The following is a 13,200-nucleotide window of genomic DNA, read 5'->3' on the forward strand; positions in this document are numbered from 1 at the left end:
GCCTAAATTGTATTTTTTTCTTTTTTTGCCAAATTACTCTTTCTACAGTACAGCTCAAATCATGTTCTTCTCAAACACTTCAGGTGGCTAAACTCACGAATTTGGCATGCAAGTTCTCTTACTCCCCAACTATTTTCCTTCCACTTAATCAACAGATATTCGTGGAACCACTGTTGTGTGTTTCGTTGGAAGCAATGAGGATACAATGATGGACAAGACAGACAGAATTCCAGTCTTTGAGGCACTTACATTCTACAGACTTCCTGCTAACACTCTCTTTTGCTAGACCTTTGTTCTAATACTTTTGGATTTTCAGCCCTCTCCTTTCTCTTCCAGTGTGTATACTCGGACCTTGGTTCTCTTCAAGGCAGAAGGCAAACGCTACCCCCTTCACAAGGTCCTTTGTGACCTCACCCACCCCCAGTGAGAGTAAATTTTTTTCTTACCCAAACATCCTTGAACTTCAGCCCTGTGGCTTGTATGTACTTACTGCTTTTCCCCAGGATTATAGCAACTCATAAACATGCCTTCCCAAGTAAAACCTGAATTCCTAGAGAACAGGGTCCTTATAGATTCATTTCTATATCCTTTACTGAACCCTTCCACAAAGTAAGTAATAAGCAGTTATCTAGAGAATCCATTTGGATATTTCCACCTACAAGCATTGAATCACGATATTATACTGATATTTACTTCCTATTTTCTTTTCTGTTAAATAAACATTTTATTTTAGAATAGATTTAAATTCACAGAAAAATTGCAAAGATAGTAGAGAGTTCCCATGTACCCCACACCACTTCTCTTATTATTAATATTAATAATATGGCACATCAATATGGTACCTTTGTCACAATTGTTGAACTTTATTAACTAAAGTATTGATTAACTAATATTGATACTTTATTAACTAAAGTACATACAGTATTCAGATTTCCTTAGTTTTACTTAATGTCCCTTTTTCTGTTCCTGGGTCCATCCAGGACATCACATTACACTTAGTTATCAAGCCCCCTTAGGCTCCTATCGGCTGTGACAGTTTAGTTTCTCAGACTCCTCCTCCTATTTTGGATAACTATATTCGTTTTCTATTGCTGCAATAAAATATTACCACAGACTTAGTGGCTTAAAACAATATAAATTGATTCTCTTCCAGTTCTGTAGGTCATACATCCAATCCAGGTCTCACTGGCCTAAAATCAAGGTGTCAGGAGGACCTGTTCCTTTCTGGAGGCTCTAAGGGACAATCTTGTTTCCTTACATTGTCCAGGTTCTGCAAGCTGTCTACATTCTTACCAATGACCTCTGATAATTTTGAAGAGAACTGTTCTGGTATTTTACAGAACGTCCCTCAATTGGGATTTGTCGGATGTTTTTCTCATGATTAGACTGGGGTTATGGGTTTGAGGGAGGGTAAAGTAACACTCTTACCACATATCAAGTCCAAACATATGCTATCAACCTGACTTGTCACTGTTGATGTGATCCTGGGTCACCTAGCTGAGTTAGGATTTGTCAGATGAGGTCGACAGCTTACCCCGAGATACGTCTCTGTCCTGTACCCTGGAGCCTGTGATTATCTTAGGTTGCAGAACAAAGGAGAATTAAGGTTGCCTGATGGAAATAAGTTTTCTAACTAGCACACCTTAAGATAGGGAGGTTGTCCTGAATTACCTGGGTGGGCCCACTGTAAAAGGCAGAAGAGAGTCAGAGAAAGAGATGGAATGAAGGAAGCAGCTCAGGATGATAAGATGTGAGAACTGGACAGGACTTTGCTGGCTTTGAAGACAGAGGAAGGGGGTCATGAGCCAAGAAATACGGGCAACCTCTGGAAGCCAGAAAAGGCAAGGAATCGGATTCTCCTCTAGAGCCTCCAGAAAGGAATGCAGCCCTGCTCCCATGCCTGACCACACCTTGATTTTAGCCCATTGTTAACACTTCTAACCCACAGACTGTGAGATAATCAAGTTTTATTGTTTAACACCGCTAAATTTGTAGTACTTTGTTACAGCAGCAAAACTAGTACTGATTTTTCCCTGAAAAATTATTCTTCCCTCCCCTGCCCAACAGTCTATACTCTTTGGAAGGCACAATGCACAGTCCATACTTGAGGAGAGGGAATTACGCTCTATTTCCTTAAACATGAGGTAGCTGCATAAATTATTTGGAATTATTCTACAGGAGAAATTTGTCTATTCTTCCCATCTACTTATTTATTCAATCATTTATTTATGTCGGTATGAACTCATGGATATTTATTTGATATTTAGGATTATTAGATTTCCATCTTACATCTTCCTGGCCAAAAATGGGTCAAATACCAAGCCCTGGACCAACAGCTAGCAAAAAGATCTCCATGACTGGTTCTGACTGATCATGATTCACCACTGGGGCTACACACAATAGCCACAAACCCCCCCAATCCCCCCAAAATAGATGAATTCAAGGGAGAGGGTAGGAATGCATCATTTGCTGTTCAGTGGGCAACAAACACTCAGGCAACTAACAGATAATCGTTTTTGGTTTTGCTTTGTTTTAATATCAAATGACATTTGAAAATAAATTTATTCTGCTCTTGATACATATAGGCAGCTGAAAAGACAAAAGTATACTTTTCACATTGAAGCAAGTTTTTTTCTAAAGTTACATCACTAATCATTAGAGAAATACAAATAAAAACTACAGTGTTGGAGAGGGTGTGGAGAAAAGGGAAGCCTCCTGCACTGTTGGTGGGAATGTTAATTGATAGAGCCACTATGGAGAACAGTATGGAGGTTCCTTAAAAAACTAAAAATAGAATTACCATACGACCCAGCAATCCCACTACTGGGCATATACCCTGAGAAAACCATAATTCAAAAAGAGTCATTTACCACAATGTTCACTGCAGCTCCATTTACAATAACCAGGACACAGAAGCAACCTAAGTGTCCATCGACAGATGAATGGATAAAGAAGATGTGGCACATATATACAATGCAATATTACTCTGCCATAAAAAGAAATGAAATTGAGTTATTTGTAGTGAGGTGGATGGACCTAGAGACTGTCATACAGAGTGAAGTAAGTCAGAAAGAGAAAAATACTGTATGCTAACACATATATATGGAATCTAAAAAAAAAAAAAAAAGGTTCTGAAGAACCTAGGTACAGGACAAGAATAAAGACGCAGACATAGAGAATGGACTTGAGGACATGGGGAGGGGGAAGGGTAAGCTGGGATGAAGTGAGAGAGTGGCATGGACTTATATATACTACCAAATGTAAAATAGATAGCTAGTGGGAAGCAGCCGCATAGCACAGGGAGATCAGCTCGGTGCTCTGTGACCATGTAGAGGGGTGGGATAGGGAGGGTGGGAGGGAGACGCAAGAGGGAAGATATATTGGGGATATATGTTTATGTATAGCTGATTCACTTTGTTATATAGCAGAAAATAACATACCATTGTACAGCAATTATACTCCAATAAAGATGTTTAAAAAAAAAGTTTTAAAAGATTTCAGGAGTTTGCTATACATATCCCAATAAAGATTCCCAGAAAACAAACTTACAAAATTACAGAAAACAAGTTGCCTGTTGGTTTTTTTTTTGTTTTTTTTCATGTGCCACTGTAGCTAGGCTGTAGTCTCTAGTTATTCAATGAAACATCATTTTAGGTGTTGCTGTGAAGGAACCATGCAGATGTACTTAAAGTCCCTAATCAGATGACTTTAAGTAAGGTAGATTATCCTGGATAGTCTGGATGGGCTTGATTGAATCAGTTGGAAGAATTTAAAAGCATTTAAAAGATTCTGCTTCTCTGGTTGAACTCTGACTGAAACACTTAGAGACAAATCACTTCAGAGATGTTCACCTTCTGATCTTTTGATTAGTATTATAATATTCCTTTTTCACCCTAATATTTCTATTATGCTTTTTTCTTAAAATTGTATCAACTTTTACAGATAAAGAATTAAACGATTTCACTGTTATCCATTAAGTGTTCAATGCATTCAACATTAATCACGTTCTCTAGAAGGAAATTTCTTCTAAGCTTGGCTAAATTAGAAGGGAAGGTCGGAGTTGGGGGAAAAACTAGGGCAGAGTGCAGAAGGTGGGGATGTGTATTCACAAGATGAAAAATAACACATTTTGACATTTTGACAAAATAAATACATCTAAAACATCTTCTGGTTTTGGGGTGTTTTGAGTACTCTGCAGGCTTGCTGACACAGTTCTAGAAGTAAACAAGAATCCAATGCCAGCTGATGGCAGCTCTTGCCTTTCAACAGGGGACAAATAACAGTGCTTTTATTTGCCTGAAAATTAAAACTCTTAATTCCTTAGCTGCGATGATACTCCAACTTTTCTTCTCTCCATTACGACTGTTCGGTCTTTATTGCTTACTTGGAGAATAATTAACAAACCACACAAATTATCCTTTCTCATGAATACATCTCAATAAATCTCATCAGGCAACAATCTCATGTTTTTCATATCTTACTGTCACCAAAGTAACACAAGGTTTGAAGACAGAACTCCTAGGTTTAATCAACTGTACTCCAACATAAAATAAAAAGTTTAAAGAAAAGAACTCCTAGGTCTGAATCCAAGCAAATCTTGTAGCTGAACACTAACTCCCTTCCCTCTTTATTTTCCACCATAACACCACCTTCTTCAATTCACTGTCATGTATTTATTCATCTTGTTTATTGTCTTTCTCCCCCATTAGAATCTAGGATAAAAACTCCAGGAGGGCTGGGATTTTGTCTATGGATTCACTGCTGAATTCTAGTAAGTACTGATAGTACAATCAATGCCTGGCACATAGTCAGTGCTTGCTAAATATCAACCAAACAATCTCCTTGTGTTACTAAATCTGTAACATGAATATCATAATGGTACCTAATTTACTAGATTATTATAGGGGTGGAAATGATAAGTCATGTGACGCTCTGGAATATCTCAGTAACCTGAGCTCAGAAACTTTCTACAGGTATTCTAACATCTGCTTCTATCCAAACAGAATATATGGGAGTTAGAGTAATACAGGGCAGAAATAAAGCATTCATTTTACGTTTTCTCAGAATTCACTATTCTGTTACCTACAATTCTTCGATTCTTTATCTACAACATTGTCTTGGGTTGGAATCCAGTAAGAAGTTTGTTTGCTTTAACCTAGTACTGCACCAAGTAGGGATTTAGGAGAACCTTTAGCTGCCTGTCATCTAGTCAAGTTATTCAGCCAGTCAACAAACAGAATCCATGTTGCCTGGCATTCTGCTGCAAGTGGTGGTATATTCGAGTTAAAATTCCAAGAAATTTTTCTTCAGACAGAACCCAAATACCTTATGCTGGGCTTTGCAGTTTATCCTTTTTCTTCTTCTTTTTTTTTTTTTTTTTTTTTTTAAGTGGAAATGGAAGGAAAATGGATATCCCTTCTGCCATAAAATACTGGAGAGAACTTGCAAATAAACTCTTTTTAATATTCAATTTTGAACCCTGAGACCAAAGAACAGAAATTTGCCAGGCTTCGTTCTTCAATACTGTGATATTGAGAATGAATAATCCAATGTTAAATTAAAAATATGGGGCTTCCCTGGTGGCACAGTGGTTGAGAGTCCGCCTGCCGATGCAGGGGACACGGGTTCGTGTCCCGGTCCGGGAAGATTCCCACATGCGGCGGAGCGGCTGGGCCCGTGAGCCATGGCCACTGAGCCTGCGCGTCCGGAGCCTGTGCTCCGCAATGGGAGAGGCCACAACAGTGAGAGGCCCGTGTACCACAAAAAAAATTTAAAATAAATAAAAATAAAAATATGAATGAAGTCCTCAGGGACACACAAGAGTGTTAACAGTGGTTGTCTCTGGGTCACAGAATTGTTGTTATTATTGATATCTTAATTTTGTTCAAGAACGAGCAGCATTATTCATATATATATTAATTCTTAAAAAGAGTTTCTTTCTTTAAAATGGCATTTTAAATCTTGGGGGTAATAGAAATTTTGCAAATGTTTCCAAAGTCTTCTCATTAGCTAAGTAGAAAGGGAGAAAAGATTTAAAAAGCAAACAGGAGTTTAAAACATGAAAACGGGTAACCACAGGTCATGTAAGAAATATGCAGTCAGAAGTTCAATAAACAAACTGTTTTGGCAACACAGTTAACTCACTTATAAACAGCTTCTCTCGGCCCTTCTCATGTTTTCTCATAAACGCTAAGATATCACTGTGTTCAGGGACCGTGGGTTATCGGCTGGGGACAAAACACGAAGCACACTTTTGACGAATAATATTTTACTTTAAAATGCCATTGATCTTAAGCTACCTCCACAATTGCATATTGGGGGCTTTTCAAGTAATTTATAGGGAAAAACTGCGAAGTTTATCTTTTGAAATGAAATGAAATAATACCTGCACTTCCTACTTTGGGGACATTTTATGTTAAATCACTCTGACAGGCAGAGATGACAAAACAGTGAGAAATAGTTAAAGATTTCATTTCTCTTCCTGATAACGACAAGCTTCATTTTGTGCTCTCAGAGGGGAAATCAAATCTGATTTACTGTCAACTACTTCGGTGCCATGATCCACATTTCACATCCTTTAAACCGCCTCAGCAAAGCAAGCATATTACTGTCCTCTCACAGTGGGGGTTGATCAACGGCCAAATGCCTGATAAATCATCAAATGCTTTCATTTCAAACGACCTGTTTCTTTATCATGATAAAGCATGATTCGCAGCATGTGGTAATCCATCATAACGTTATGGGTAGAAAGATACTTCATTTACACAACCTTTCTTTGGAAGGGCAAACAATAGCAGTGAAAGGACAGACTACAACTACACGTATTTTTTCATTCTTCTCAATTTTCCTCCTTTTTTAAAATTTTGTTTCACCCAAACAGCAGAATAGCTCACTCCTTTCTTTGGTCCTATCTGAGAAAAACCAAATAAGATCTGAAGAAAGCCCAGAAGCACCTGAAAAATTACGTTGACCAGCCTCACCCTCATAAGCCTCAACTTGCTATTCTGATCCTGAATCCCAGGGAGACAGGGCAGTGAGCTAAGAGGGAACAGTCGTGAATTGGCTGTGAATTTAACCAACCAGCAGAAAAGGAGTTAAAATGTTTAATCATTCTACCAAGCTCATAAGGGGTAGCAAAGCAAATACTAGCTGCCTTGACTGAACTGGAAGGAAGATTGTTGGCGGCTCTTTGAGGGTGAGTGTGGATTATAGTTTACTAGTTTCTTCTAAGAACTGGATTCAAGTTGGTCAAAATGGTGGTGCAAGGTCAAGCTCCCAGGGGTACATCGCTCTTCCTGAGCCCGCCCCAAGCCATCATGCTGGCCCCCTTGGGTTTTATTCTTTCTTCTGTGCCAATGGCCATAAATTCTCAATGATAAGATTCAGAGGTGGAATGAGAAAGGCAAAAGACAATCTATTGCATTCTTGAAGGGATACCAAGATAAAGGATATAACTCTATCCATCAGTAGTCTCCCCCTGAATAATTGAGGGTGAGAAGCAAGAAAAACATTGGGAGAGCCAGGTTAGTGATGCCAGGAAACTGAATTCATCGCTTAAGGAAAGCAAACCAAAACAGCATGACAAATTCTCATTTTAATACAAGGTATAATTAATTGCCTATTTCTCCCCTTTCCAAAGCCTAAAAGAGGAAGTTGTATCAAACTTGCTTGGCCTGTCCATTCAAAACCATTTCTTTAGAATCCTGTGTCTCCTATCAAGACATGGATTCTCTTGCCGTTCACTAAAGACCTACATAATTTATCTGTTTTTCTATTCAGCCATTGTCTTGTTATTGGTCCACATTTCAATTAATTTCTTTTAGGCAACAAGTAAAACTAAAATATTTTACTATCTCTGAGGAGTTCAAGTGCATACAGAGAAGAGGGGAAAGATTAGTCACCTCATAAAATAGGCTTCAGGAGAGACTGAGCCCACCTCTCTCAACTCTGTAGTACACAGACTGTTTTCTACTGAAGGCAATGTCACAGAATTTAAGTCTTTGGTGGGGTATAACTCCACAGCCATCCGTCCTGTGACTGGGCCACAGGGCTGGCTGCTGCTGTACCACATGCCCATGGCACCCCTGGTGCCATCCGGATTTCCAGGCCGGTGTGGGTTTTCTCCATGCCTAGTTGGCTATGTTCACAGTTTTGCACCGAAAGCCGAGTACCTGCTGCAATGTCCCTTTAAGCACTTGCTTGATGACCCAACTGTCTCTGTCACCATCACCTTTGATCATCTTCTTTTTTCACGCATGAGACCCAAACCCACTTATTCACTCTGGTCCAAGAGCACAGAAAGAAGGAAGGTCTGTCCAGCCTGCTGGACTCCTCACCTGGGCAGCCTTGCGATTCATGGCACGGCCCTGGTATTGGATGGGCCAGCACGTGTGTGTAAACATGCTTGGGCAAGACCACTGTTCAGTCCAGCTATGTCCCTTCCTCTCAGGATTACTGGGAAATGTGGAACTAGGTTCACCTATTCAGATTAGCAACCCCTAGTCTGCAGAGGAAAAATGAAATAATGCAAATGATGTTGCCATGTTTAGGCCAAAGAAATTCATGGTGAACCTTGGAGTGCAAATGAAGTTCTGCCATTTTTCCCATTTGCTGAAAGTACACCCAGCAGATTATTTTCAAGAAAAATTTAATCTTTCATGGTTTTTAAATATGCAGACAACCTCTCAACATATTTGAGGAATTGACCATTATGTTCTTGTTAAACTTCTGTTCTCCTGGTTTATGAACATTTTAGTCTCTTGGTTTTCCTCCTACCCCTCAGGTTACTAGACCATCTCTCCTTTAGTATCTCTTCCTCCACTATTGAATTTTGCAAAGTTAGGATTCAACTCTTTGGCTTAAATTATCATGACTATGATAGTAAAGTGGTTATTTTTTAGGAAAAAAGGTTTATTATCTACAATCCCCTCCTTCTCTCTCCCACTCTTACCCTCTTGGCAGGTCTGAAATAGATCTTTGTTTCACTGAGAAGACTGACAGGTGACCTTATGAATGACAGAAGGTAGGGAAAGCCACTCTTACACACAGAAATAAAGGATTTGAGGAAGACTGGCGTGGGGGGGTGGGGGGGGGGGTGGGGAGGGGAAGGGCAGTGATTGTAGAAAGATAAGTGCTACAGAAAAAGAGGGTGAAGAGATAAGACAGCCACTGCTGAGAAAGAGACTTTGGCAATGAGCTGCCATATGTAAAAAGGAACTGTGTGAGAAGTTTTGCTATGTGATATATGATATGCCCTTTATTGTCTCTCACGAAACCTTGTTAATAAATCTATATTATTCATCATTGTTTCTAGAGATGGATCTATACAGGGAGAGTTTGGGGTTTTGTTTGTTTGGGGTATGCAAAGACATGTTGCACTGATCTCAATTAAGGAAAAAGAAGAACAAAAGTGGCTCAAGCTCTGTGTCCCATTCAGATCTATTCTCTCAGCTATACATTGAGTATCCAACTGCTTCCTGCCATGTCTGCTTCAGGCGACTAAAACTACTACAGCCCAAACGAAACTCAAAACGTGCTCTTCTTCTACATTTTCCAGCACAGTCCACCTAGTTGTGTGTCTCATAAATCTTGAAGGACAGCTCCTTGTCTCTTGCCCATGACTTCACAGCAGTCATGTTGTTCTTCCTTGCTATCTTGAATCCATCCCCTTCTCTCCATTTCCTCTGCCCCAGTCTTGACCCAAGCTACCGTCGTCTCTGTCTAGAACTCCTACTAAAGCTCTAACTGGTCTCCTGCTTCTCATCTTCCCCTTTTCAATCAGAGAGATCTTTAAAATATATCATCTCCTAAGAGGAGGGCCTTCCATTCTTTTAGAATAAAATTCAAACTCCCTCCTTTCACTGGCAAGGCCTTTCATGATATGACCCCTACTTACTTTTCCACCCAATCTCCTTTCTTGGTATTCTTTGTGTTCTCAAGGCACACTGATCACTTTTTGGCTCCGCTGAAGTACTAAGGAACTTCCTGCCATCAAGCATGTTTGCTTTGCCCAAAAGCCTCATCCCCACTCAGTCCCTAATCTTCACTTAGCTAAGTCCTCTCTTCTATTCACTTCAGATCACAGTTTGAATGTCACCTCTTCGGAGAAGCATCCCTAACCCTGCCCCTCTCCCCATCCCTTGTCACTCCCAGACTGATTGGGTCTCCCTGTTATGTGGGCTCCTAGCAAAATGCACATTTTGGTTATAGCACTTATTTAATCTATAATTAAATAATCTTCTCTATGTAATTATTAATGTCTACCTCCACCATAGGCTCTCAATTATATGATCCATGATATCAGCGTCATTGGTATTATGTTGGTGAATAGCTAATTCGTTCATTCTGTATAGCCAGTCATATCTGGGCTCCCTAGTTCTGTGATAGAATCTTTGAAGGCTAAGACATTAAACATTTAAAGTTCATATATAAATCATATTTACATTTTCTATTTGTCTGTACTTCAGAAGAAAGAATATACCTAAACTATTCTGCATATCTATAGGAAATTAGGCTTGAGGTGAGAATAAACCTAAAATAAAAATTCTGGGGATTTTAGGGGAATGGCATTTTTGTCTTCAAGGATATGTCAGTCACTAACAAGGACAAGATCTTCCACCTACGACTGTAAGTCTTTGCACCTCTAGAAATAAAGAACTGGAATCCATTTTAATTTGAATACCACTCTCATTGCTGAGGGAGTTCACAAAAGGAGTTCATTAGTGCCACCTGGGGTGAAAAGTTTATGGTTCCATCATTATAGCTGCTAATAAATGAACTGATGATATGAATCAAATTCACTAAAATCTCTGTTCATCTTGAACTATACTGTAAAAAAATCAAAATCAAGACGATGTGCTCCATAGTATTTCAGGTAATATCGCCTACAGCTCTTACCACGAAATGAGAATTATGTGCAGTGAGCTATCTTATTTAACCCAAAATGTTTTGGAGGCTAACAGCCCATCGCATACTACTCATCAAAATGGACCAAGAGAAAAGATGTGGTTGAAATCAGTAGGCTGACAGTATTGCCACTTGTGATTGCTTCCACCTCTAAGACCTATATAAGGATAAGCACATCAACCCATAGATGGCTTACGTGGTTTTCCCGGGGGAGCCACGTTGATTCTTTTCTCCATTTATCATCCACCGCAACCAAGCAGGACCCCGCAGGGTCTTCCCAGTGGTAGACCCCTTCACTTCCCCTGTTTCTTGTTTATAGAAAAAGGGCTTTAGTCTCATAGGCCTTCCCTGAGTTCCAAAGAGCAGACTCAGCCAGTTATTAATTACAGAAGTGAGGGAATGCAGAAACAAAGAAAAGCAGTGAAACAAAAAGTAGTGATAGCTTAAACAATAGTTTAGCCATAAAACAGTCACAAGACCCCTAGTTCTTCAAGAGATACAGATAACAATCTAACACATATCCTTGAGTTGTTTTACAGAAGCCAGGACCCTACCAGACGGAATCGCTCACCATAAACACAAAGACCCCAGACTGGTTGGAACCAGAAGACCGAGGATTAAGATTTCCAAAACCCCACCCTGTTACCTCCCCACCAATGAGAGGCATATCCACAAGCTGATCATGCACCCTGCAACCCTAACCCCTAACACTGCTTTTAAAAACCCTTGCCTAAAAGCCTTGGGGGAGTTCAGGTCTTTTTAGCATTAACTGCCCATTTTCCTTGCTTGGTGCCCTGAAAATACACTTTCCTTCACCACAACCCGGTGTCACTAGATTGGCTTTGCTGCATCTCATGTTGGGAGAGCGGACCCAAGCTCAGCTCAGTCACACCACTACTTAAGATTCTTGATTCTCTCCTCTGACAGGAATTTGATGTGTATTCAGTATATGTTCATGGCCGCTTGGCAGATTGTAATATAAAATGAGATATATATAAAACTAGTTAGCAAGGTTATATTTACAACTTTCACTTATACATCTAAACAAAACTAGCAGACAACTATTTTTAAGAGTAGAGAGTCTTTTTAAATAGATCACATGGTAGGTTTTAAGTAAACTTCAAAATAAAAAGAGGTCATTGTGGGATAAGTTGAGTCTAAGAAATGTTCTTAGAGGAACATAAAAGAATATAGGATTTTATCTGCGATTGTACCTATAGCCTGTTTACTGTGTTGGGTTGAGGAAAGTTGAAGAGAAGAAGTTGACTGATATTGAAAGCAGTAAGAGAAAACATTGATAAGGTGGGGTCATGTTAAGAAAGATTTTAAATACTGGAATGAGATAATCCGAACAACCCTAAAAGGGCTAAGGAAGTACTATACTCTGAAGGAGAGGGACATAATAAAAGTGATGCTACAAGAAAATTACTGATTAAGGAATGACTATGTAAATATTAGGGAGACTTGTTATGAGATTGTTGTGGCAGTACAGGTCTACAATAATGAGGGCCTTGATTAGTTTATGGAGATTAGAATAAATAACACAATGACTGAGAATGACACTGAGAAATAAAGGTCTGTAGGATTTAGTGACAGATGAGTTATCAGAGATTTTAGGAGAGATAGACATGAAAGAGAAAAGTGACTTGAACATTTTGATACTTGGAGATGGAAAGAAATGGCATTCTAATCAACAAACTTGGAAAAATGGAGGAAGACGTCCATTTGGGAATTTGGTAGGTAGGATTTTGCAGTGAAGGACAGAGATTCAGATGGAACTGCCAAAATGCTAGAGTTGAGAGGCCCTTAAGGATGGCGGGGTTCAAGTTCCCAGCAGGACTCAGGAATCCTTTCTGTAAAACAAATATTTTCTCTGTTTAGGGACATTACTAGGAACCCCTTCCTTACAATGAATTAAAATGTACTTCCCTGTAGCTTGCACCTAAAACTTCCATTTCTACCCTCTGGGGTGACACTGAACAAGACTATGTCGTATTCCATGTAATAATTGTTCAAATATACGACAGTCACTGCATCCCCCTTTAATTCCAGCTTTTCAGTAATGACCATCCCCACCTAGTTCCTTCAGGTCTAGCTCATTCACAGAACTTATCAACTTCTTATTTATTAACAGAGATTAATAAGGCATCACAAATATCTCCCAGTTATGAGAATTACTGATTTCTAGTTTAGTCTTATGGCTGGATTTTGATAATTCTCTCTTACCAAAAAGGACAGGCAACTTTCTTTTCCCTAAAAGTAAAGAATATGAAAACTACATGCAAAACTAAAATA

This window comes from Kogia breviceps, chromosome 6 (genome assembly GCF_026419965.1).
Source record: "Kogia breviceps isolate mKogBre1 chromosome 6, mKogBre1 haplotype 1, whole genome shotgun sequence".
NCBI lineage: Eukaryota > Metazoa > Chordata > Mammalia > Artiodactyla > Physeteridae > Kogia > Kogia breviceps.